This window comes from Zootermopsis nevadensis, unplaced genomic scaffold (assembly GCF_977971745.1).
Source record: "Zootermopsis nevadensis isolate Lab colony 2312 unplaced genomic scaffold, Znev_1.0 Znev_ptg000030l, whole genome shotgun sequence".
In the NCBI taxonomy this organism is placed as follows: Eukaryota; Metazoa; Arthropoda; class Insecta; order Blattodea; family Termopsidae; genus Zootermopsis; species Zootermopsis nevadensis.
In genome coordinates this window covers 15,724,527-15,751,940 of record NW_028259162.1, presented here as the reverse complement: position 1 = coordinate 15,751,940, position 27,414 = coordinate 15,724,527, and the positions used below count along the sequence as shown (strand labels likewise).

The 27,414-nt window shown below is 39.9% G+C and overlaps 2 long non-coding RNA genes and 1 pseudogene across 3 annotated transcripts; 1 reads left to right on the top strand and 2 right to left on the bottom strand.

Annotated features, from left to right (window-relative positions):
* Nucleotides 1-6,890: 6,890 nt before the first annotated feature.
* On the bottom strand, nt 6,891-7,940 carry LOC147872155 (putative citrate synthase 2, mitochondrial pseudogene; annotated as a pseudogene).
* A 946-nt stretch (nt 7,941-8,886) lies between these two features.
* Nucleotides 8,887-17,980, top strand: LOC147872154 (uncharacterized). Its single transcript, XR_015537961.1, has 3 exons — nt 8,887-8,982; nt 10,915-11,052; nt 17,464-17,980. It is a non-coding gene; the product is annotated as an uncharacterized LOC147872154 (long non-coding RNA).
* Nucleotides 17,981-22,685: 4,705 nt separating this feature from the next.
* LOC147872153 (uncharacterized) lies at nt 22,686-26,233 on the bottom strand. Of its 2 annotated transcripts, none has more exons than XR_015537773.1 (3): nt 26,090-26,233; nt 23,640-23,829; nt 22,686-23,526 (listed from the first exon to the last, which is right to left on the bottom strand). It is a non-coding gene; the product is annotated as an uncharacterized LOC147872153 (long non-coding RNA). The 2 variants fall into 2 exon arrangements; XR_015537774.1 differs by lacking the exon at nt 26,090-26,233 and adding an exon at nt 25,032-25,217.
* Between the last annotated feature and the right edge of the window lie 1,181 nt (nt 26,234-27,414).

The window sequence follows — 27,414 nt, the reverse complement described above, 5'->3', positions numbered from 1 at the left end:
ACCTTATTAAGTTGGCACTGATTTTTTCTTTAATTTAACTGTTCACATAGCAGAGACATTATTCAGAAGGCAGTACATTTATTTTTAAGTAATGTAATTCAAAATAAAAATATAGTTTTCATAACACAGAAAGATGACAAAGTTTAACTAATTTCTGAAATTTGCTCTAGGACCAAGGAAAACCACGGAAAGTCTTGGTCGAGTTGGCCGGTCGCAGGACCTTCCGGATGCATACTGACTTCTAGCCAGCAGTCCGGTATTTAGAATTGCGAGCCCTAACGGTAGCCTCTCTCTGTGTGCTTCCTTTATTAACAAATTTTATACATTTTTTTGTGCGTAGATGTGTTTTGGATAGGAAACGATCCACCCGGTTCGTTGCCTATCCAATTACAAAAAGGTTTACAAATCCGTTATAACTTATCCAATTTCTTGCTATGGTCGTCTGGTGTCCTTTGGATCACTGCCGATCCAGCGTAGGGGATTGGTATATGTGATCATCTATGGATTGGACCCTCGTGGGAACCCAAAACTGACTGGTAGTGCTCTGCGGTGGGAACTACAGAAGGAAAGCTGATGTTTAGCTGTTATTTGCGGGGGTGATTGAATTTGAAGATTTGCTGTTAGGTTAATGTTTCAGAGCAATGTACTACAGTAAAACCTCTCTAAGTTGGACACTTGGGGTTCCACGAAAATGTGTCCAACTTACAGAGGTGTCCAAGATAGAGGGATTGTGGTCTAATGACAATATAGTCTATTTACTTACATACACTAACTTCTGTAGGCTTACTTAAATTAAGAATTAATGACAATAATATTAATAATAATCTTTTGAAGCCCACTCCCATGCATTGCCCATTACACCCCAGCCTCAATAACATTTTCTAAAGTTAATTCCACTAATTTTCGCTTCCCCATCGCAAAAAGAAAAATTCCTTTTCTGTTAACACAGTCTGAACTCAAATGCAAGAACATTACTGACGAAGTTAAAACTGTGTCTTCTGCAAAACTGTAGTCCAGTTAAGGGTTCAGCAAAAGAATAGTTAAACACGTGCAATGCATTCCAATGCTGGGTTCAATGTCCATAAGACAATCCTCTAGAGAGGAGGCATTCATCAGTCAGAAATTCAAAATAACAAAATATGTAACTGAAAAACTTTCCCTGAAAAGCATCGACGTTAAGTGCATGAACCTGTCCAACTTACAACAAAAGAGGTGTTCAAGTTCCAGGATAAAGGGGTGTCCATGATATAGGATATTGTGGACATGTAAAATTATAGGATATTCGCAGGTTCCAATTAAAAGTGTCCAATATAAAGGGGTGTCCAGGATATAGGGGTGTCCAACTAGAGGGGTTTTACTGTATATAGGCACTCCTGTGACCATTTGTTGAGCAAAAGGATTTGTTAATTCCGCAGGTTAGGTTACTTTGCAAGAAGGGATCGGGGGCGGAGGTATTTATCACAGCTGGCATCGTACTGACCTAGTTCTTGAATTTGGCTGTTGTAGCTGGTGGCCGATTTTGTGTATAGCCTATTCGCTAGTCCTTTAATATAATCTTTAATCAGTGGCATTCCGGTCTGTTCGTGCAGGGTACTAATTGGAGTAACCCTTGGCAATTTTGTTATTATTCTGAGGACTTTGTTCTGAAATGTCTGAAGCTTGTGTAAATAAGTTTTGACAGCGTACCCCCAGGCGATAAATTTGCATCCATTTTAGAGGATGTATTTAGTAAAGGAAATAGCTGCCTTAATCTGAAGTTTGCTGTACGGAGAACGGATGATATGTGGGCCTTGTACGTCAATTTGGAATCTAGAATGACACCTAGTTATTTGGTTTCGGTGGTAAAGGCTACGTTTTTATTAAAAAAATTTACTGTGGGAACAGAGCAGCGATAGTCGCGTAAACGTTTTTGAAAACACCGTCGTGGTGCACTTGTCAATGTTGATCTTAATTCTCCATTTCAGAAACTAGGGTTCGAGAAGGCCTATTGCTTTGTTTAATTTCGCTATTGCTATGTCTAATTTTCCTGAGCAAACACTGATATTTGTGTCATCTGCATAGATTGAGATGGATACGTTGGAATCATTTTCAATGGATGGGATGTCATTTATGTAGAGGTTAAAAAGTGTAGGCTACCCTGGGGAACGCCGGCCCTGATGGGGCGGTAGCTTCACTGAGAGCTCCCATGTGATACAGAAAATGATCGGTTCTAGAGGTAACTGTGAATTACATGGATTAAGTGAGGTGGAATTTTGACTTTAATGAGTTTTGCTATTAGCCCTGTGATCCAAACTTTATCAAATGCTCTTTCTATGTCTAGGAACAATGCCACTGTAGCTTTCTTATTGTTAAATCCGTGAGTGATCCGTTCTATGTTTCTTAATAGCGTGTGCGTTGTGGAATGTCCTTGTTTAAAACCATACTTGTCATTTCTGATAATGTGGAGCTCCTTAAGTTGGAAATTTAGCCTATTCACTTATTGGCCTATAATTTAATGGGGAGGCATGGTCCTTTTTTGGTTTCGGGAGCATGATAATTTTAGCGTTTTTTCCATACGGTAGGATAATAGTTTAAAGCTAATGACTTGTTAGATATTTTTGCAATAAATCTGAGGGCTGGCCGTGGTAAGTGTTTAAGTACTATGTTCTGAATCCCATCAGGGCCAGGAGCCTTGCGTGGTTTGAGGTGGCGGATAATCCATTCGACTTCGCAATGGTTTGTAAGCCTTATGGAGGCCTGCGGAGGTTGCATCAAGAAGTCAGCTACTACTTGCTCTGTGCTAACGGTAAAGTTGGTGTCCACATCTGGGTTTGTTTGGAGTATTTCTTCTAAAGTATCAGCAAATATATTCACCTTGTCTTGATTTGTAATTGCAATGTTGCCATCGTGTTTCAGAGGTGGGATTTTATTGCCCGTGTATTATTGTTAGGCTTTTTGTTATCCTCCACGTGTCTTTTGTGTTGGAAGTGTCTAGGCCTTGGAGTGTTTGCTGCCAGGTGTTCGAAATTTGATCTTTAATGGCTGAGTCTATTTTCTGTTTCAAGGCGTTAATGAGAGGACGAAGCCTAATGTCGTGAGTTCTTTGCCACTGATTTCTCAGTTTGTTTCTTTCTTGAATGAGAAGACGGTTGGATGCTGCAATTTGCATTGACCTGAAAGTTCTCCTTCTGAGCGGAATAGAATGGTGCATGGCCTTATTCAGAACGTCTGTAAGGTGGTCAACAGCTGTATCGATCTCACTGCTACAGCAGTTCCCATCTACGCACTGTGTGTTTAAGTTTTCAGAAATGTAATTTTGAAAAAAGATTACAATTGGCTTCGGTGTAGACGAATGTATGTTTCAATTCGTCTGGTTGTAGTGGACCACGTATGTTGAGAAGAACTGGGTTGTGGTCGGATGTCGAGAGACTGCCTTGTGAACGTATTGAATAGCTGGAAAGCATGTTACTGATAATGGCAAAATCAAGTATATCAGCTTCACCAGAATTACAGTCTGGGAAGTGTGTGGGGTGAGATGGAGCCGATATTATGTAATTACTTTTGTAGTAGTGTTTTAGAAGTGTCTGCCCAGCTACATTGTTCTGCCGAGCGTTTCAAGTTACATGTTTGGCGTTGAAGTCGCCTGCTAGAATTACTTTGTTTCCGGTTGCCAAAAGATATGATCCAGGTAACTCTCTATAATTCTGCCCGGGGGGGGGGGGGTTGTAGATAGAGATTAGTATTATTGTTTCTTCGTTGATGTTCACTTGGATAGCTGTCGCTTCCATATGTTGGAGTGGGGGAAGGGGGATTCCGAATGTTTGAAACCCCGTCGGATTAGAATGGCCGTTCCGCCACCTCTCTGATTTAGCCTGTCACACCGGAAAGTCGTGTAGTTTGGACACTTATATTTTGTGGCAGATTCCAAATGAGTTTCATTAATGAGTGCTATGTGTATGTTATTTGTTTCTAAGTAATTTAATAATGCTGACTTTTTCGACTTGACGCCTCTGGCATTCCAGAACAAGATGTCTGTGTGTCTGAGGAACCTACCCATGAATTGGGAGACCGAGGAGTTGTTGAATATTATTGGGAGGGCGCTCTCATATGGGTGCTGCATGAATTGCAGGAGCATTCCTGAGATGGAATTCAGAAGATACTGGAATGAGAATTTCGGATTGGAAGTCCGGACAATTTCAACAAATTCTCTTATCTGCTGCTGGGTATGAGGGTTTCCGAGTCTCAGACCAGGTGGAGGGTGTGGGTATTGATGTGTGCGTTCGTGCAATGTGTGTGTGTGTCTCTCTGAGACGCGTATTCTTCTTCTCCCTCGCAGAGGTGTTCTGTGCTATGCGTTTTGAGGGTGGTGTTAATCCCCATGGTTGCGTTGATCTTGGGACCTAAGGGCCGTTATTTTTGGCCGAAAGAAGATTCGGCATATGCGACGTCCTCCGTTACTACAGAGAGAGCGGGAGAGACTGCTCTGTCCGGAACCGGCGAAGAAATGCCGGTTACAGAATTCGGAGGCTTGCTCGCTGTAGCCTGTGGGGTGGTTTATGTTGCAGTTAGCACTATGTGCAAGCCGGGGGTCTGGCCTGGCGGGTTGCTGTATGATGTGCGGCTGTATGAAATTATATTTAGAATAAAGTTCAAGTGGTTGACTGAAGCTGTATTGGTGTGGTGGAGGAGGCTGCCTTACTTTCGACCTGACAAAGTTCAGTGGCCTAGTCCAGGTATTTGCCGCACCCATGGGGGGGGGGGGGGAAGTCACGGAATGTTTTAGGGGGCGGTCTCTGTGGTTGGGCTGTGACCCGTGACTTCGTTTTGAATTTTCTTGCAGAGGTCTGTTCTTCGTCTCCCTCTCCATGAGGTCACGGAAGAAGGGACACCCTCTGTACTTTGAGCCGTGCTCCCCGATCTTGCACAGGGCGCAGGTCGGCACAAAATTTGGGATAAATCTCTTTTCACATTGCCACGAGCAATGAACAACCGCGCAGTGGGCACAGGCCGGAGGTGCCTGACAGTTTGCCTCCACGTGATAAAACTGTTGACACCGTGCGCACTGAGGGGGCACGGTTCGCACCTTATAAGTTTCCACAGAAATTTTGTGAAGCAGAGATGGGACAGCTGAGAGATCTTTTGGCTCTGGGGAACGTTGTCCAGTTCGACTATATGAATTGGCAGAGGGGTTTTGTCTCTTCAAGCGGTCATTGGGATCACGGTTTGAACTGCCAGACCCAGTGCGAATAGTTCATTTTAAATGGTTTTAGGAGGGGTGGTTGGCGGAATGCATTTTATAACCACTTTGAACGGCTTGGAGTCGTTTGATCCGATTAGATTAAACGGGACCTAATTGTCTTTCAGGAAGGTTTGTAGGTTTAGGTAGTCCATATATGTGGAGGTTTGGCATGCTATTCCTGATTTTATACTGTGAGTAGTGAAGCCCAGCGGCTGGAATTTTGCGTGAAAGTCCTTATTTAGTCTAGTCATGTCACCTACATAGTGGTGGTGAATGACTACCTGTGGGATTTTTGCTCGTGGGGCGTATAGGTTTTGGTTAATGTTGTGTCCTCTCTTCCCAGAATCGCAAGTCTCAGGGGTGGGAGAGCAAGGTAAAGCAGTGTGAATTGCGTCTTCAGTTATTGTGGGCTTAGGAGTTGCTCGTTTTTGTTTCTTTTTGGAGGTAATGACAGTGAAGTCATCTAACTCCACAATTTCGTCATGATTCAACAGGTCAGAGGATGCTGTTGCAGATTCAATCGGTTTCTGCGCACTAATCCAGTCAGTTTTAGTACCACCCTGGGTGCAGTGAACCTCTGTTTGTGCCAGAAGGGCATGCCACTGGCGAAGTTGCCGAAGCTCTCGCTCCTTCTTTGTGTTCTGAGGGGTCAGTGGGTGAAAGGACTTGACCCTGTTGCCAAATAGACGTTATTTCTGAGTCTGAAATTCCTGACAACGAACTTTCGAAGTCAGTACTTAATGGGGACCGAAGTGTATGTTTTGCCTGCTTTTTCAGTTTCGTGGGTTTATCTATTAGTTAGTCTTTGTCCGTTTTAGATGTCACTTTTGTTTTAGTTCTTCGGCCTGAGGTTAAGTTGAACAACCTTTGGTCTCACCATCCTGATTCACCTGTCAGGAGTTGTAAGCCCCTAATGTTTTTCCCTGCATTTAACTGAGGTTCGTATTCCCAGGTGTGGGAGGGCACCAGCCCGCCAAACTTGCTTCTGCGGTGGCGCTTAGCTTATGTTGACACCGTTAGATTTTGACTGAGGGTGACCGCTGGGTGGGCACGGTGTATGCTGGTGATCTTTTCTACTCCACAGCTTTGACTTTACACAGATCCCGCACGGTTTCTCGATGATTTCTCGATCGCACAAGTCACTGCTGAGCTGGTAATCAGTTCTTACCGCCCCATTGTCGCCACACAATGTCCACTCGCTTTCACTTAACAATCGACGTCAATTACCAATTGTACAGTTCTACTTAAGCAGGCCACATTTCTTAGAAAGTCACAGTACAGCCAAAACAGTAATGACCATCAACAGCACTGGTATTACTCGTACGACGGTAGATAATCTCTAGTGGTAAGTCACCACACTTAAAGAAGTTAATAAGCATGAGTAACTCACCCGAAATTTGCAATACACAAGTGACACAACATGTAATAAGGCACAGTAGACTGTTAACACTTCAAACAATGGTACTGCAGTACACACAACCAGTTCTTAGGATATCAGTCCTTATACTCTGGAAGACGATACACGTAACACGTCTGTACGCTCTCGAAGCCAAAGCTCAACTGCGTAGGGGCGAAGCTCGTCTAAATATTATATAAGAATTCAATCCGTACCGCAAAGAAATCAGTACACTTCACCATTACAAAGATCAACCGATTAATGCTCTAAGAAAATGATCGCTGTTTACCCTGAAAATTATGCGAAACCCACAAATACATAACAAAGTGTTACTGATTACTAAAGTATGTGGTACATACACTTACCATTAGGCTCTTAAGACTTCTGTTCCATCAAGAATTTCGGCCACTAAACATGCCTTGTGTCTCTTGGTTTTCTGCGAACTTTCACTGCGCAAGTCTCTAAGCCTTGATCTTTTTCATTAGTTCCTCAGTTGACAGTGACTTGGGCCGTTCAATAGGGAGGCCAAGAGCCCTGTCCCATACCAGAGATTCCAGCACTCCCAAGGCACGAGATACACCAAACAAGACTGTGTAGAAGTTCATCTCCTTCAGACCGTAATACTGAAGATGTACACCGGAGTGAGCGTCCACATTGGGCCACGGATTCTTGACTTTGCCTGTCTCCATGAGAATGGGAGGAACCACTTTGTACACCTGCGACACCAGCCTGAAAAGTGGGTCGATGGGCAAATGTTTCTGTGCGAACTCCATCTGGCAGGCGAAGCGTGGATCAATCTTACGAAGAACAGTGTTACCGTAGCCTGGAACCACCTGTCCACTCTTTAATGTTCTCCAGATGAACTCTTTCACTGCATCGTCTGACGCGTTGTCACCCAACTCTTTCTGCAGTTTCTTGAGGAATATTAATACCTCCTGATTCGCTGAACCGTGAAGAGGGTCTGCGAGGCCATCCATACCAGCTGCAAATGAGAGGTACGGGTCCGACAACGCCGAGCCAACGAGGTGAACAGTGTGGGCACTCACATTGCCTCCCTCGTGATCGCTGTGGATTGTGAGGTACAATCTCATGAGTTCTGTAAACTCTGGTTTATCATAGTCCAGCATCTGAGAGAAGTTTTGACTCCAGTCCTTGCTGGCATCGATGGCCCCAGCGCCCTTACCATGACGGTACGTGTTGCGGTAGATGGTCGCTGCTACGACGGGGAGTTTTGCGATTAGATCCATCGCGTCTTCGTAAACATACTCCCAGTATTTCGATTTGTGTACTCCAGAGGAGTATGCCCGGGCAAACTTGATCACCGAACTTCCTGCTGTAATGGCACTGCTCAACTACGACATGGGATGCAGGGTAGAAGGGAAGTTGTACAACACTGTCGCCACGTGTGTTGGTAGAGCTGCACGTTTTGCCCACTCCTTTGAGTCTGCTTGCACCTGAGCTTGATTTGGAACTTGTCCAGTGATGAGCAGCCAGAACAGACCCTCTGGCAAGGGTTCAGACACACCCTTGGCCTTAGGAAGCAGTTTCTGACATTCGGGAATTGAGTAACCACGGAAACGGATTCCCTCGTCAGGATCAAGAACAGATGTGTCACACACCAACCCCTTGATGCCACGCATACCTCCATACATCATGTCAACTGTGACGTGGCCGAACTTGGTTGCTCCGTAAGCTTTTCGGAAGTTCTTCACCCTTTCCTGCTCCTCAGGAACCTTCAGTCGAGTCTGAGAGGTTGCGCATAAGAGCTGTCAGGGCTGGTGACATTTTCTGTCGTACTTCGGTGAATCGCGAAGCTGTCATGAGAAGTAAAGCCGTTTTTGCTGCCAGATTTTGCAGACCGAAACTGCAAGAAAAAGTGAAGCTCGTCTAAATATTGTATAAGAATCCAGTCCGTACCGCAAAGAAAGGACTACACTTCACTATTACAAAGTTCAAACAATTATCTAATATTATTTGAAATTGTGTTAGAAAGCAAACAAGTTTAAATTTCTTTAAAGTGTTCGTAAGTTTCAATGAAAATGTGTAAATATGTTGAGAAATATAACAATAAAATAAGAAATAGTGCTTACCTATCTCTTCGTTCAAGGGAAGATAACCTGTTATCCACCGGCTATAAATATTGAATTAATAATAGGACAGTATTAAAATTCTCTTAATACTGTATGTTGTTGTTCTTCAGTAGCATAATATTATGTTGTCTGAGACGCACTTCTTCTACAAGCGAATCACAGCTCTGTTCTTTCCACAGTAAGGAAAGCAACCAAACCAACCAAAAAACTAACATGCGCAAGACATCGTCCCTTTCTAGGTAACACATTCCTGTGTACGAAACGCATTGCTAGAAATGGTAAGTAAAGTAAAGTTTGTCACGCTATACGCCATGTAGGCTATTGGGGGGGAGTGGAGGTATAGCTCCTACTCATTCTTGACCTCGGCACTAGATGGGGGTGAGTGGTCAGCATCACGCCCCGGCCGGCTTTACCCCCTAGAAAGGACCCCGGTACCCATTGTAGAGGAGGCTGGGTGGGCCCCAGAGCCGGTCTGGACAAAGAAGCTAGACGAAAAATCCTCTGCCCCCGTCGGGGATCGAACCCCGGTCGTCCAGCCCGTAGCTAGTCACTATACTGACTGAGCTATCCCGGCTCATGCATAATTCAGGTACAATAAATTATTATATTATCCTCCTTCTTCTTATGTGAGCTACACGTGGGTTTTTATTTATTGCAAGAAAAATGTCTAATTATTGCAAAAAACTATTCAAGGGTAAAATAAGATCATGATACAGATCATCATCACAAATTATTACGTATTAAGCTTTCTGGCCCACTCCAATTCAAAATTATGATTCCTCGGACGGGTGATCTGTCCGTTGCCAGGCCAGGGTAGCACAACACAGAAATACAAACATCCACGACTTTTAGCGGGATTCGAACCGGCCATCCCAGTAACGAAACGGTTGACCCATACCCTAATCAGAACAGACACTTTCATCGGCAAAGATCAACATTTCTGAGACAAAATACACGTGGTTAATGCCGTAGTTTCAGTACGCAACAACAACAAAAGTCATTGACAGCTAATCAAGTACTCACCGGGTCTGACTGCTGGTTTTCGGTGAATGTTGTTGACGGCGAAGTGTTGCACATCGTGCGAGTCAGTCGCGTACTTGTGCATCGCGTCCAATGGAGTGCCACCTTCAATCAGCAAGAGAGTAGCGATTCCTAGGTAAGCGATAAGAAGCGAGCTGTGCGAGCTGCATAAGCAGCATGGGATGTCATATGACATAAGGGAATCGCTTGTTGTGTCCTGCGTGAGAGAAACACACGGCCTTCCTGCGCATGCCCCTTCCGTGTACTGCACAGGCAGAGCTTTCTTGCGCGTGCGTCTTACTGGCCAGCGCAGCGACCTGCGCGAAAATATCAAAATATTTGATCTCGGAATCCGGCCGCTTTACTATCCTGATCGCTTCGCTATAACCTAGGACAGCGCCACACAAACAGCCAGTTTGATATTTCCGCTTCACCCACGCAACTCGCACCCCTCGCATTTAATCGCTCACGTAGGACACCGGGTTAGGGTTCAGTGTAAGTTACAGTCAGCTCACCGGCTGAATAATTTAAGATATTAAATTACTTCGTTTGGCGGCTAAACTGTTCTGTCTTGTTTATAAGTTGAATGAAGCACAGTTTAAAGTCTAAAGCGTCTATAATAACTGAAAGTAACATTGAGAACAGGGGTACTGTAATATTCTGACGATATGACAGAGTTATTAAATAAACAGTGACGAGATTAAGATTCTTATGGCTTCATGGTCCTTGTGAAATAACAAATTCACAGTTATAATGAAAATGCATAAAACATTATTTATTATTTTAGGATATTAAAATTACTATTTCGGTCAAATACTCTAAGCTATTACTCAAAACACTTTGACGTATACAAGTCTGATAAACATAATAACATTCTGATAAATTAATTTTAAATTAATAATGAACAAAATATTATATATATATATATATATATATATATATATATATATATATCAGTCTTCGACTAAATAAAGTGAACATCTTTTCAACTTAAAAACTGCGTCATATTTCTAGCACACAGCCTATGTTGAAGTTTGCATATACTGTACGAGACCCATGAAACTTATATGGAAAAATAAACATGTGTGAACATTTCATTCCGTAAATTTGGAAACCGATGCCGACATTTCTGACTCTGAAGGAATCTGATAACGACAGACATAAAATTGAATTTTGTTGTACTGCTACAGTTCCACCGATGCTCTCCATATCGAATCAGCTGGTAGGGGCGTATCTAGGGCAGGACGTTTCTCTGGATTGTCACTCCGAGGCGTACCCCGCATCTATCAACTACTGGACGACAGAACGAGGGGACATGATCGTGTCGGGTAAGTGAAGGCACAATCTGTCACCACCATGGTGACGTCACTCGAAAACTCTGAGCCTCAGAAACAAATCTTGACTCTTCAACATCGTATAAATCGTTACTGGGTTCACATTACGTTTTTCTGATGTTCCATATCGAAAGTTAAAAACAATTAGCATATATATGAAACAATACAACGAAACCTGCGTGTATCTGCGTACATGTACAGTAGGGACCAGATTACTTGCTAGCTGAACTGCCTAGTGGTGTGGATAGTTGCACTCGGCACGGCCTGGTTGGTGCACGGAACGGCCAGGTAGAACGGATAAAAAACCGTGGACGTGCGCGCGCAGTGCTTATCACCTTGCTCTTCATCCCCGCGCCAAGAACTCGCAAGTAATCTGATATTTTTATAGCTGACTGACTTACACACAATAAAAACATAAAGATTAAAAAAGTTTAAATTTGAAAGAGATATATCTTTGTAGGGGCAGAGGTGAGATTTCAGGTTTTGACAGCGTCGAGAAAAAAATGGACTGTCTTCTGGGTTCATTGGTAGAAGTTTACTGACATTTCAGAGGGGCTTAGCACCGCCACCAACACGGCAACGAGGACTCATGATGAACACTTGGGCGGTATAGGCAATGATGAGATGATATTATTAAACTTGATCGAAAAGAAAGAAAGGTTTTTGGTTTCTCAACAAGGCATCTCCTCCATGAAGTTAGTAGTGGTTGGTTTCTTCAAAATGCATATACCTACTTTATGTACAGAAATATATTAACAGTTATTAAATACAAACAAAAATGCATTAACCCTTAGAACCTGTGTCAAATAAATGTTAATCATTGCCTTTTGTTGTACTAGAAAATATAAACGAGAATGCAGAATTATATTGAGTGTTTACCTTCCCACTCAAGTTTAATTCTTGGCACAACAGAAGACGACAACAAACTTCACATGTAATTCATTCAGAATCTTAATAGATTCATTCCAAAATAAATTCTCCGTTTGGGTCTGTCTAAATCAGTGGAAAGAATGTAACATTTTTACGCGAACGAGTTACAAACGCGCACCCAAAACCAAGATTTCACATTTTTGGTAATGCTAACAGGGTTAAAATCACATTGCAGTCACGTGGAATGAAGCTCGTACACTCATAACTGGTTAATGTAACTATACAGTTGTGTCAACACACACACATGTTAATGGCTACACTTGTTTGTGTTTCTGAACTCCACTTTTAGAGTATACTAGGGGATTCAGGAAGACCTTTCCAACAGGAAATGTCTTGAATAGTTGAATACTCTACCGCGGAGAGACAACCATTTGCTAACCAGCAAAGCTAGTTGGAGTGAGTATGTAACACGTCGTAATACAGATTTTACACTACTGCCATAATTTACTTATAACATGGTCATAATCTGGCATGTCGGCAAGTGTCTAATAATAACCCACACTAATATCCTATTAAGACCACTGTCTTAATAGGCTATTAGTTTCACAGCCACACGAAATGACAACTGAGCCAACAGAAACATTTTCAGCAACGATTCTCAGATACGAAGAAAAATTGTGTGCTACACAGATTCGTGTTGTGACTCGACACAAAATCCCTTGTGAAAATTGTTTGAAACCCAACAAAGAAGACGTAGATTTACAACAAACAGCAGAACACAGTTTACTGATCGGAACTTGGTGATTTAAAAGCAATTTTGTTTTAATCTGATTCACCTTTAATGTTAGCAATGACAAACAACTGCAGAGCCACATTAGCGAACAGAGATTTTCTGCTTATATTTAGTTCTGTATATACATTTAGAATTTACATCGATTTAAACTACATCAAAAGGGGTGTATTATAAGAAACTACCCTTGTCTCTTTACTTGAAATCGGAGGTATAGCTCCTTCTAATTCTTAACCTCGGCTCTAGATGGGGGTCAGTGGTCAGCTTCACACCCCGGCCGCGCTTTATCCCCGGGAAAGGACCCAGTACCCATTGGAGAGGAGACTGGGCGGACCCCAGAGTCGATTTGGAGGCCTACGTCGAGGATCGAACCCCGGTCGTCCAGTCCGTAGTCATTCACTATACTGACTGAGCTACTTAAATTATTACCAGTGGTTCACAAAAATAATTGAAAATATACATGCCTCCTAAAGACACAGGGTACAAAGACGATATTAATTTGAAAAGGAAACGTAATTTAGATTAAACAGAATCTCCCAGAATAATGTTACTGAATGATCGTTGTGATTTAGCAGCTAGAAATCATTACGCAAATTCTCAAATGCTTGCCTTCTATAAGATAACTTAACAGGTTCTGTATGTGCATGCATGTCTTAAGACTCACCCTAAGCATTTTTGGAAATACGTTTCAGATTTCAAAAGGAAAGATAACTCCTTCATTCAGCTAAAAATTGGTGATCAGTTTGTCACTGACCCTAAACACATTGCTGATGAATTTGCTACCCATTTTGAATCAATTTTTAACACTTCTTTTCGGTCTGTTAGTCCCACCGATACTGTTACTTCAGATTTTTTGCCCATCGCTCCTATTTCTCCTACTGAAGTTAGCAAGGCGATTAAGCGCCTCAGACCCTCAAAGTGTGTGGGGTTAGATGGAATTCCTTCGTTAGTAATTAAGGGTTGTTCTGATATTTTTACTCCCTTATTAACCTATATTTTTAATTTAAGTGTAACTAGTGCCACCTTTCCGTCCCTGTGGAAACAAACTGCTGTTGTTCCTGTGTTTAAAAAAGGTAACAGTTCCACTGTTAGTAATTATAGACCCATTTCTATTCTTAATAACTTTTCCAAAATATTTGAATTTATTGTTTATGATCATTTGCAAAAATTTTTTAAGTACAGATTAAATCCCTCACAGCATGGTTTTCGTAAATTTAATTCCACAGCAACAAATTTGGTTACTTACCTTAATTCCGTTTTACCTTCAGTCAGTACTCAAGGACAAACAGATTCAGTATACTTTGATCTTACTAAAGCTTTTGACTTAGTTCCTCATAATATTCTTCTTAGGAAACTTAGAAACTTTGGACTATCACCTAGTTATGTTGATTGGTTCCATAGTTATCTTTCTGACAGGCAATCTTTTGTTCGTGTATCAGGAATGCTTTCTTATCCTTATCGTGTTAAGTGTGGAGTGCCTCAGGGTTCTACCCTAGGCCCCTTACTTTTTAATATATTTATTAATGATATTTGCGACTCCATACATAACTCACAGTGCCTTTTATTTGCTGATGATTTAAAGATATATCGGAGTATTAGCGATGTTGATGACTGCAAACTGTTACAGGTTGATATTCATTCAGTGCAAAATTGGTGTCTCGTGAATGGGATGCAACTTAATTTAAGTAAAACGACTGTTATATCGTTCACCCGAAAGACAAACAGTATTTACTTTAATTACAAATTGTGTAACAATCTGGTGGCACGTTCTTATTGTGTTAAAGATCTCGGTGTTCTACTGGACTGTAAGCTTTATTTCCATCAGCACATTAACTATATATATTCACAAAGCTTAAAAATGCTTGGCTTGATTCGGTACATAACTTCTTCCTTCTACACTATTGATAGCCTATTGGTTTTGTACAGTACTTTAGTTCGTTCCAAAATTGAGTATGCATCCGTTGTTTGGAATTCTATTACTAATACTGATTCCTTTAAATTGGAAAGGATTCAAAGGAAATTTGTAGCTCTATGTTACACTAGATTTTTTAATGGCGTTTGTGCCTATAATTATGACGATATACTAGTTAGATTAAACTTCTTATCGTTACATTTAAGGAGGAGGTTTTTTGATGCGCTTTTCCTCATTAATGTTTTTAAAGGAAAAATTAGTTGTTCATCTGTTTTTGATACAGTTAGTCTCTGCGTACCCACTAGGTCTATCAGAGACTACTCCACCTTTACTGTACAACGTAATTTCAAGGCCAGTCCCTCTGCCAGATGTGTTTCTGCTGCCAATGCAGTCTGTATGAGCATTGACATCTTTAACAAAGATTCTGTTTTGCTTACTGATGTCAGTCAGCTTTTTAAACAATAATCATCGTTTTTTTTTGTTTATTCATTTCCTGTGCTGACTGTATTTTATCTTATTTTGTGGTATTAATTTTATAAGTTCGTTCTGTTTTGTTTTATTTAGTATTTTTAATTGAATAATTTACTTAGGTATATTTAGTTTATTACTGATTATTATTTTGTAATAATTTAACATTGATATTTATATATTTAGTTTATTGTTTGTTTGATTTTGTATCTGTAATGTTTTATTTTTATTATTATAGAAATTAATGTTATTATTATATTATATTTCATCCTTTTCTGTTGTTTAGTGCTTGACTGTTATTGGCCTTATCTGGCTGTTGTCAAGCACTTAAATAAATTAATTGAATTAATTGAATTGAATTATTATTCAGTTCATTGTTTGTTTGCTTTTGTTTTGTAATGTTTGTATTGTTGTTTAGTGCTTGTCTGTTATTGGCCTTTTTGGCTGTTGTCAAGCACTTTAATAAATGAATTGAATTGAATTACAGAGATATTGACGTATTCAGTAGCAAGTTGCTTTTATGTATAAATTTCCTCATCACTCACGTATTTTTTTAATAATCCCTGTTATCGTGCTCTTGTGTTTTTCTCTTGTGCTGTATCTGTTATTGGCCTTCTGGCTGTTGATGCAGCGCAATAATAATGAAGAAATTAACTGATTTTTTTTAAAACCTGGCTGTTATTTACATTATGTGGATTTTGTCAAGGATGTAAATATATTAAATGAGCTGAATCAACATTGCCTACTTTAAACTTATACAAAAAATATCTTGTGTTTACTGTACAAAACAGTTTACTTGGAATTCCAAATCATCCTTCACACACATGGACCGAAAAAATGCATTTAATTCATAATATTTCAGTAAAATTTGTCAAGACCACCACATGTAACAATACTGTATAAACAACATGAATGCGGAAATAAATATGAAGATCGATTGTATACTGACATGTTCTTTAGATTTAAAATCAAGTCTTGCTGTCAATTATTTACTCAAAATATTTCGTAGATACCAACAAACATTTGAACTTGGCACAGATTTCTACCTCTAAATTTATTCTCAAATCCTGAACAATTTACAGTATCGAGAAGGAGATTATATGCTAATATTAAGATGGAAAGCATTGGCAATAAATTTATAAGGACGGAATGCGGATGTCAATGGCTCAGGATCTTTTCCAGTGATAAATTTTTGGTACTTGCTCTACTGAAACTTCAGTCCGATGGTGACGACTGACATGAAGGTATACTTAGTGTACAGCGGTTTTTTTGCATATAAATAAATGAAGTATTATATACGGCGTGTAAATAGGTTCTAATTTATACTTTCAGTGATTCCAGCGCCAACGACTATCTCCACGTCAACGTTTGCGTTTTTACCACTGTACGACACAAACAGGAAGAAAGTTACATAAAACACTACACTTCGTGTCGTGCAGCATTTGTGTGAAATGTTAATTTTCTCTGGAATGGTTACGAATGGCGAAATACATTGCCGAAATATCAAACGTTTGGTGGTAAAAATATATAGGTATATAATAATATTAATAAAACAATTAATTGCTAAGCATATTGTGTTGGGTCCAATAAATAAATTTGTTCCTAATAGGTATTACAAATGGAATTCTGTAAACATCGCGCTATGGCTGGTCTTACGGTGTCCTGTAACTTATCTAGGCCGGTCATTGAATTCACATATATTGTTACAACGACAAAATCAGACCAAGTGTAGATTTATACATTACAGTCTCTTACAGATCTCCTGGATAACAAATTGTCGCCCTTTAGGAAGTATATATAGTCAGCCTGCCCTATTTACGTTTTGTTGACAGGTATCTGCACCATTTAATTCTAAATTTTAGGCGATATTCAAAATCCGTGTGCCGGGATCAATAATGAATGTAACCGTAATGCCAATTCGTCACGCCCATGCAGAGAAAACGTATCGAAAAATTGTAGATTCAAGCTCCTATTCATAAATATTTCGGTCATACAGACACTACATATTCATAATTAATGCTGATACGAGAATGTCTTGTGGCGTTTCTTTAATTTACAGCGCGAGGCAAGGGAAAAAGCTGGAAAGACCGCTCATCAGAGAACCAAGTTCAAAGCGACATTGATCTCGAGGAATGGAGGGATTCAGATAAAATGAGTTAATAAAGTAATTTTTACAACTAAATATTGACGGAGATGGCTGTCGTCTGGGCTGTTGCGCCGTGCGATCTCTTCGCCCTGATGAAGGAGGTGGAAATTACCTCTACCAGACTACACGGCGTTAAAAACCCAGAAGACAGTCACCTTTATACTCGACGTTTCGATAACCTGAAATCTCACCAATTCTAATAACATCTTTCCATTCCAGATTATGATATAGATTACACTCTGCCCTCGATGGGACCGCATCCCGCCAAACAGCCCCCCGGTGCATACAGCTCAGCTTCAAAACCATCCCCATCTCCTAACAGAGACAAAAATCAGTGGAACGTGGTTTGGGTCTCAGCGTGTGCTATTCTGTTCTACGTCTGCAGCTGATCGCACTGCATTTACCCAGACTGCTGAATAATCAGTTCATAACACAGTCTACCGCAATCGGATTTCTGCGTTGACTGTCGACTGCTGGGAAACGTCATGAGATTAATACAGCTTCCAGTGCATTCCAAACGGTAACAAAAATGTGAAAAGTGTTTTCGTGACTGAATACTATCTTAAACTGAACATGCCGCTTCCATTATTTATATCAGCGCGTGTGAGTTTAAAATGAGAAAATGTAAAGACGACAATGCAAATGACGTAGGAAATAAGTGTCAAAAATTTAATCGTAAATAAAGAAATACCTTAGCTTCATGTAAATATGAAATTGAAAGTATTATCCACACATATTTTACATTTTTCTTCAACAGCATATCTGCAGAAAAGTGTTAATTTGTAAATGTGTTCCTGTAAATAGTCGGTGGTAGAATATTTCACACAGTAGGAAAGGAACGCTGTAAAATCCAAATATGGCCCCTTTCCTAAATATTACATCAGGCATTCAGAAACATTTTATATGTATAATCAATCGCAATGCATGCTATAAGCTACAGTCGGTCATCTTAGATATTACAGAGCACAGCAAGTAAAGAGATATTAATAAGCTCTTTTATTGTGCATACAAAGTCGACGGAAATTTACTTAACGGTTTATCATTAAAAGAAAAATTTATCCCGCTGATAACTTAAGTAAAAATTAACTACACATACACGCACACAAAAAAAACAATATATATATAAATAAACTTTGGGAATGGTTATGGTGGCAAATTTAACCTAAATAAAAGCAGCACAGATCAGAACCGCATTTGAGTTTCATAACAGTTTGTCACTCAATCATTTGATATAATATAAATTACTGTCAATATTTTTCGTTTCTCGTGTTTTCATGGTTGTATGAAGTCTGTGATAATACTGGCTTTGTAAATCTTGCAAATGGACAAATTCTTGGAAGCGAAATACAACGAACTCTTTCGAATCTGTTTAATTGCAGTGCCCCGAAATAATACATTCTAAGAAAAATATATGTGAGACTGTAATTCAAGATTCTGAAGCTATGGATATTTCAAGACTCCAGCTTGTTTAACAGGGAAACCTCGATAAATTATACATATTAGTTACGTATTGCTGTTTCTCCATGTTAGATCAAATCCGCCATCTTAGTTCAAGAGAAAAATAGCTAAGTATGTTTTAGGATGATCGCCCTGATGACGGAGGCAACGAAAACTTCTGATACGTACTTCAGCAAACATCTGCCAGACAACAAGGTAACTTACCAGAAGGCAGTCATCGTCTAACTCGCGGTATACGTTAACACGAAATCTCACCTATCGTTCAAAATGTTTGTGCCATGAAGCACGTTTTCATACGTTCATGAAATGAATTAAGATAATCGGAAAGAAAACAATAAGTCCTGCAACAGACTACTGACAGAGCCGAGAAGTGAAATTTGCCACTGGGCCTGTCGCCTAAACCAAGATGTGCGATGCAGAAAAACATGGGACGATAATTAATATACAGCGGTATGAATTCAGATGATCGCGTCCTACCTTAACTCACTATTCACACATATTTGTGGTAAAACGTAGGCAAATCATGAAAACATCCGTCATATGGTCCATCAAACCGGCTGAGGTTCGCATACAATGTAAGGCGTTGCCACAACGTAACACTTTTTGGTAGTCGACGTAAAGGCGTGCCTATTACACCACAACGCCTAGTTTGTTACACTAGAAACACCTTAGGCTGTGTGAGGTTGTGGGACCTACATCATCAGGGCGATGATGGAGGCAGCATGCACTACTGAAACGTTGATATAATCTTCTACCGGTGCAACGTCTCAGTAGACACTCATCTTCACTTTAGGGTTTGTTGAATTAAACATTTCCCTAACATTCCTTTGTAATAGCCTTCACGCTATTAGTAATATTAGACCTACTGAAATGATGATGTGTGTCATACGAAGTCACCGCTCTCACGTGTCTGTGCATAGGAGGAATTTTGGAAGAAATATTCCTGACAGCGGCTTGTTACAAAGTATAAAAAAACAAAAAAACAACAACAACACGAATCTAAAATGTAAGTGTTATAATTTACGTACGGCAGTTGGCAGAGGGAATAAGGAATGTATGTATTTGATGACATTCATATCATCATGTTATATCTTACAACGTAACTGCTGCGCAAGGCAGAGCAACAAGTTAAGTCCAAGAAGCCGTGCGTCAGAAATAGAATATTTAAAAAGATTCGACTACATTCTATACATCGTGAGAATCAGCTGAACTGGAAAACACTGTAAAATAGAGGATCAGTGTAACTGTAAGACGCCATGTAGTATGTTATAATACAATCCTAGTTCGTTTGTAAATATAAAGATATTTGAAACTGTTAGGTTTGATATGTGTCATAAGGTTTACAATTATTTTCACCGAGCATCAATAGCTTATACATGGAAGGAAAGCTTTCTGGTATTTTGTGTAAAATTACATTAATCAACACAATATTTCACGAAGTGCAGGAAAACCAAATTCAAACCATTTCGATAACAACTTAACTTCTTCTGTCCCTATTAAACGACAATTAGTATGGAGTACGACTAACGTTTGAATTACCAGGTTACTTTGTATCAGTTACGCGTTCATTTTATACGACTTCTCTAAATGAAATTATTCTAGCCATGAAAGCGATCGAAATATTTTTTGTACGTAACTGAAAGCTTATTTTCGTATTTTTGAAAGTAGACAATGTGATAACGATTCTGAAAATGTAACGGAATCACAAATTAGGCATAAAACATTTCAATCAGCTTTCTGTTTCATGTAAAAAAGTTTTATCTGTTTATTTCTTATACCGTGCTCAAATAGATAAATATATCGTATTACAAATTGTTAAGTTACGATTCATCTTTTCCATTCCTCATTAAACACGAAAAACATATGCAACGAAAAAAATAAATATTTCGAATATCACATTTAATTCAACAAAATTAAAAAGTGGTAGTGGAACCACGGTTCCGGAGAATCTCACGTAAATACGTCTCTGTATTTAAATTATATTTAGTCAATAAATACAATGAAAGGAAGGTGGTTAAAAGATCTTGAGTAAGAAACTAAACTCACCCCCCTGAAGGGTTAAAACACTTTACCAAACATTTGGTCAATATTCATAGGTAACAACAATGCCGAGTAAACAGATGACGTTTCCTAGGTAACCACTGTTGTCGATTTGTTGATATTGATCTTACACATTTTGACGTGAATACGTCTGTAAAGTCAGACCGACAAATGGGGTACCAGGACGGAAACGGCGATGTAACATTTACAGGGTGATCTATACCGACACTAAAACCTCGTGACTAATAACACGATTGAAATAAATGTGGTCTCGTTCGATCGGGTGTACTACTACGATGCGAGCATGACCTTGAGTTGGCGTCGCGACTGCGCGAGGCGCGGGTGGGGGACCGCGGCGACTGGCAGCAATTTTCGGCGAGGACGAAAATTTCCGGGCAGTATATCTCGCGACTCCGATGTGCTAGCGCGCTGATTTTGGTGTCAAACGAAATATTTCGTCTAGATCTGTCGGTTTAAGCCAACTTTGTAAAATATTTGTTGGTGACAAATCAAAAATAATTCGTGAAAAATTTAAACTTTCTGTTGTCGGCCCATACACACCGAAAAGCCCAGAGGAAATACAAGCAACGTATCTCATCGGAAACTATATATATTTGTTATGCTAAATAAAAGCCATGTATACACTTCGTTCCTTTCATTTCATTCCCAAATCCCAAAAGAAAATATTACCCGCTACCGCAGACGTATTCAAGTAAAACCCACGGCCGTGTCCCCGACACAGCCACACCTCGAGTTTTTCGTGACCAGTCTTCGTTACTTTTTTGCCGAATGACCCTTCCGTATGGATGTATTTACGTCAAAATAAAAAGGACCAAGTATGGAAATATTTATGTCCTATTTCCATAAGAGGTTAGGAATAAAGGCATCATAAATTGTTGCTAGTTACATGAATCCCTTAAAAATCACTGATGTTGGTAGGTGCATACAAGAGCACACAGCATCACAACCCAGAAGACCATGACTGAGAGGTACATGACTTTTTAAAGGATTCATGTAAATAGTGGAAGACTGATCTACAAGTGGTCAATGGAAAATAATGTTTACATCTTGGACAGTATATAATTCTTTATCTACTACCCTGATCTTCCCCTCTGATTCCAATGCCTTTTACTCCTAATGCACAGTTCTGTCCTGGCCAATTTACTGAAACAGATTGAACATTAACCTTGACAGAAATTGTATAAACTTAAACGTATGAGACTGTGACTCCAGTTACTGTAGTGCATATCAAAAGACTTATGTAAATTATAACACCTTAAACTAAGACACAGTTTAGAAACGAATGTCTCCAGGCAAAAGACGATTGCAACACACATCAATGTGTCTCTGGATACAATTTATTTGAAAATAATTATGCACTTTCAATCATTATAAACACTTTACAACGTTATGTCCACATTTCATGCATATTATTTTTCACCAACCTACACCACTTTTTAATCGTACCTTAATTCAGAGAAAGTTGTTACAAATTGTCTAAAGTCATGGGGTGGAGGTGGTGTTTAAAGGACGTGATATTCTACTGCATCATGCAGTCAGCTGGACTGTGCATAAGCCATGTCACATGGCTGGCAGAAGTTAAAGCCAAGACCAATGGAATGGGGATTCCGAATTATTAAGAAGTAAGGTTTACCAGTGAAGACAAGCTTAAAAACATAATAAGAACCTGAAAACACAAAATAAAGAAAGAAAAAACTAATACAACAAAACATAGGAGGCACTGAGAACAGAAAGGAAATTGAGACATATGAAAGAAACAAAAACACATGGGCTCTTAAAATACAAATAAAGAAACAAAATATTAAAGACCTGAAAACACCACTGACATTAAAATAATCAAACTATACTGAAAGTAAAATTCATGATCTAAAAGACAGAAATTCTGAAAGTACTGAACTCCATAACTCTTAAAAAAATTGTACTACTGCAGATAAATTTTTATTGCAAAACAGAAGCATGTCTATGCATGGACCGACTGTACATTACATAATAACAATTTCAAATGCAAGCAATTCAAGTAATATATTTGCATGAATAAATGTTATCATAAGCCCACAAAACAGTAAATCTCATGATGTAATACATTTGAAATGTACAGCGTGTCCACAAAGTCCCTTCGGGATTTTGAAAATTGTGGCACAAACAAATTGAGCTAGCCACATGCGGTTTGCGGCAGATTACAATGAAAACCTGGACTTTTTTACTGACCTCGATGTAGGCCCCTTGGTAGCACGGAGAACGTCCAGACAAAATTCGGGCTCTTGCCATGTTCTGTGGAGCATGTCCGCCAGAATAGCCGAGATCGCCTTCCTGTTACGGGTCTTCAGGTCACCAGTTAACGGACTTGCTCCAGCGAACATGCTCCACAGAACATGACAAGAGGTCGAATATCATCTGGACGTTCTACTGAGGTCAGTAAAAAACCTCCAGAGTTTCACTGTAATCTGCCGTAAACCGCATGTGACTAGCTCAATTTTTCAAAACCCCGAAGGGACTTTGTGGACACACTGTATTACAATTGTTAATGGCTATTTAATCATAGTTCAAGGATGAACATTTTTGTATGAGAAACATAAATTACAAACATTCACGTTTTCCTCTTGCTGCGTTTGGATCTACGAGAAGTTGATTTCCTTGAGACAGACTTCCGTCTACGTGCAGAACTAGCCTTCATACTATCTCTCACTGCTTCTTTTGCAGCTTTTGCTATAATTTTCTTAAGAGCTCTTGCTCCCACAGCTTTTTTGGGAGCACTAGGGCGACCTGAAAAAGTTTATCACACAGCATTAAAAACTGAATCTATTTATAAACCTAAAATGAGTCTCGACCACTAATATATTCAGCTTTAATATTGATATAGGTGAGGTTCTACTTACTCCTCCTCTTAGAAACTGCGCGCCGCTTAACTTTCCTCGCTGATTTTCTTTTAGCTGGCGTCTTCCTTTTACTTCTCGATCTACGAGGAGGCATGTTTCACACTTTGTATGTGGCTTATTGAATTATCTGAGTTAACCACTTTATATTGCTGTCGCTTCTGTAATCCGACTTTCACGAACTGACTGCCACCTAGTAAGCAAACGGGAAATTTGTCCATGAAGTGTAGCGGGAACAGATACGTTCAGTCATGACAAGATATCTACTACCAAGAAAAATAAAAGCCGGAATAATGCACGCTAAATGCCACCATTCGCGTTCTTTGCGGTATTCATTTAAATAGAAGAGTTCAGGTTAGAAAGCTGTAGAAATTTGTCGGCAAGCGATGTAATGCGTTTGCTTTCTCAAAAAGTTAGAACATATGGACAAAATAATGATGTCGGAGATTTTATTACCGACAGCACAGCCCTGTTTCTCCACCACGTCTCCAGGACATCCCCACGAACAACGCTAGAATTCTTCAGGGTAAAACCTAACCAGACGTAAAACAAAACAACCTTATCTAACCTAATATAAAGAACCTAGCCTAACCCAACTAAACCTAACAGAACCTAACCTAACCCTAAACGCAACCCAATCCAATGTAACTTGTCTAAAACCCAAGTTAAATGAATCCAAAATAACCGAACCGCATGGAATAAAACCCACCGCCGCTTAAGGACTTTCAAGTGACATTATAGGACTTCTCCAGGATTTCTCCAGCAATTCTCCATGACAAAAAAATTTGCGCATAACGTCTCCAGAACTTCTCCGGCACTACTCTAGAACTATTTCAGGATTTCTCCACGGATTTTCCAGGAATTCTCCAGGATTCTCAAGGACTTTTCCAGGACGTCCCAACGACCACACAATGAATACGATAGAAATTCTCCAGGACAAACCAGCCCATCGTAAAACAACAACCTTATATAACGCACCCATAACTTACCTAACTTAACTGACCTATCCTAACCTAACCAAACCAAACCAAACCTAACCTAACCAAACCAAACCCAACCAAATCAAACGAAACCTACCCCAACACAAGCTCTACCCACAACGATACCTAATACAATGTAACTTATCCCAATCAAACTTAAAACCGACCGGCATAGGATCAAAACCACCACCGCTTAAGGAATTGCAAATAAATTTCTAGGATTTCTCCAGGACTTCTCCATGACCAAAGAAACGACGCGTAGAACCACATGGTATTGGAATAATGCATTGTAACTTTGGCTCCAGTACCTTAGGAATACAAACTGCCTACAAGCCTAATTCTCTTACACGAGTTCACAAATGCAGATGAAAACATTAAATGTGATGAACAATAATTATAAATAGGAATCCCTTACCTCAAACTTTGTTCAATTGTAGGAGACCACGATGTTCAGCGGAAAATATCAATTTAATCAAATCTAAAATGGAGAGAGTGGAGGGAAGATATTCTAAAACGTTATAAATTATCTACTCTAGGACGCACTTCTTCCACAAGCGACTCACAGCTTAACTCTTTCCGCAATAACGAAAGCGGATTGTTGACGGCAGTAATGAAACACAAAAATGCCGAATAAACAGATAACATAACAGTTAGTTTCTTAGGTAACATGCCGAGTAAACAGATAACAAACAATTAGTTTACTTAGGTAACATAACAATGCACGCAGGAGTTCATAAAAAAGCTCAACATTGTTGCCGATCCATATTTACAAATTCTCCAGGACAACCCAACCCATCGTAAAACAACAACCTTTCTTAACGCACCCTTAACTTACCTAACTTAACTGAACCTATCCTAACCTAACCAAACCAAACCTAACCTAACCAAACCAAACCTAACCTAACCAAACCAAACCAAACGTAACCCAACCCAACCTAACCCACAACGCTACCTAATACAATGTTACTTATCCCAATCAAACTTAAACGAATCCAAAATTACCGATCCGCATAAGATCGAAACCACCACCGCTCAAGGAATTCCAAATAACCTTCCAGGACTTCTGCAGGATTTCTCCAGCACTTCTACATGACCAAAGAAATTCCGCATAACCTCTCCCGGACATCTCCGGTACTACTTTAGGGCTTATCCAGGACTTTTCCAGGAATTCTTCCGGACTTCTCCACAGGGCTGTGGAGTCGGATGCAATTTTAGGTGGAGTCGCAATCAGTAAAGAAGTACCGACTCCGACCTCGATGTAAAATCTTAAAAACAATTTCTATACCGTGTGAGCCTCAACGGAGATTGAACGACGCGTTGGGCCGCATGATGTGGGAATAATGCCTTGTAACTTTGGCTTCGGTACCTTAAGAATACAAACTGCCTACAAGCCTAATTCTCTTACACGAGTTCACAAATGCAGATGAAAACATTAAATGTGATGAACAATAATTATAAATAGGATTCCCTTACCTCAAACTTTGTTCAAGTTCTAAAACGTTTTTAACAGCACAATATTATTTACTCTACGGCGCACTTGTTCTACAAGCGATTCACAGCTCAGCTCTTTCCGCAATAACGAAAGCGGATTGTTGACGGCAGTAATGAAACACAAAAATGCCGAATAAACAGATAACATAACAGTTGGTTTCTTAGGTAACATGCAGAGTAAACAAATAACTAACAATTAGTTTCTTAGGTAACATAACAATGCACGCAGGAGTTCATATAAAAGGTGACTATTTTTGTAGGTCCATATTTAAACATTGTTGATTTGGATCTCACACATCTTCGTTACCCTTTCTTGCCGAATGACTATTAGCCTATATTTCAAAATAGAAAAATTAAATACTTCTTGAATTAATCTTAAAACCTTGCATACCGTGAAGTGTATTAATGCATAAAATCATGCATATAAACAAAACTGTTTACACTTCGACCTCAAGAGGTCATCATCTGTGGTAAACAAATTAATTCATATTAAATCATACAATTCACAAGACGATGGTTTGTTATAAAGTACAAAAGTGGTAGTTTATAAAACCATACTTTAAATAATACCACACTGGACGTTAATTTCACAAGAGTTGATGTATTATCTAAATCGAATTACTTAGCTTTATGTCCACTGGCCTAAGTTGAGGTTTCCGTTGTTGGTCGCGGTTGCGTTGTTGCGCCTGTGAACATCAACGTTGTGTGTGTATTTCTCTATGTATGACAGTAAATCCCACCTAACACTGGTGACTAGGTCTAACGACATACCTGCCATTATCTGAAACTTTTGCTATGAGAAGACGTGCGCTTGTTAAAGTAGACACTTCTGCCAATGTTTCATAAGTAATGAGTCTTTGAACTTATGGGTGCCGGAATAGCTCAGTCAGTATTGTGACTAGCTGGACGACTGGGGTTCGATCCCCGACGGGGCAGAGGATTCTTCCTCTAGGCTCTGCGTCCAGACCGGCTCTGAGACCCACCCAGCCCCCTATATAATGGGTACCGGGGTCCTTTCCCGGGGGGTAAAGAGCGGCCGGGGCGTGATTCTGACCACTCACCCCATCTAGTGTCGAGGTCAAGAAAGAGTAGGAGCTATACCTCCACTCCCCCCCCCCCCAAACGACCTACATGGCGTGTAGAGGGACAGCTTACCTTTTACCTTTAAAATTGTGGAAACACTAACTAAAATATGAAAATTCCTGTTCTCTCGTTTTGATTGGGAAGACATTCACGCCTCAGATACTACACTTCGCACAGCCCCACCCACTTACACACAACTGTCCACCATTAGGAATTAAATAACC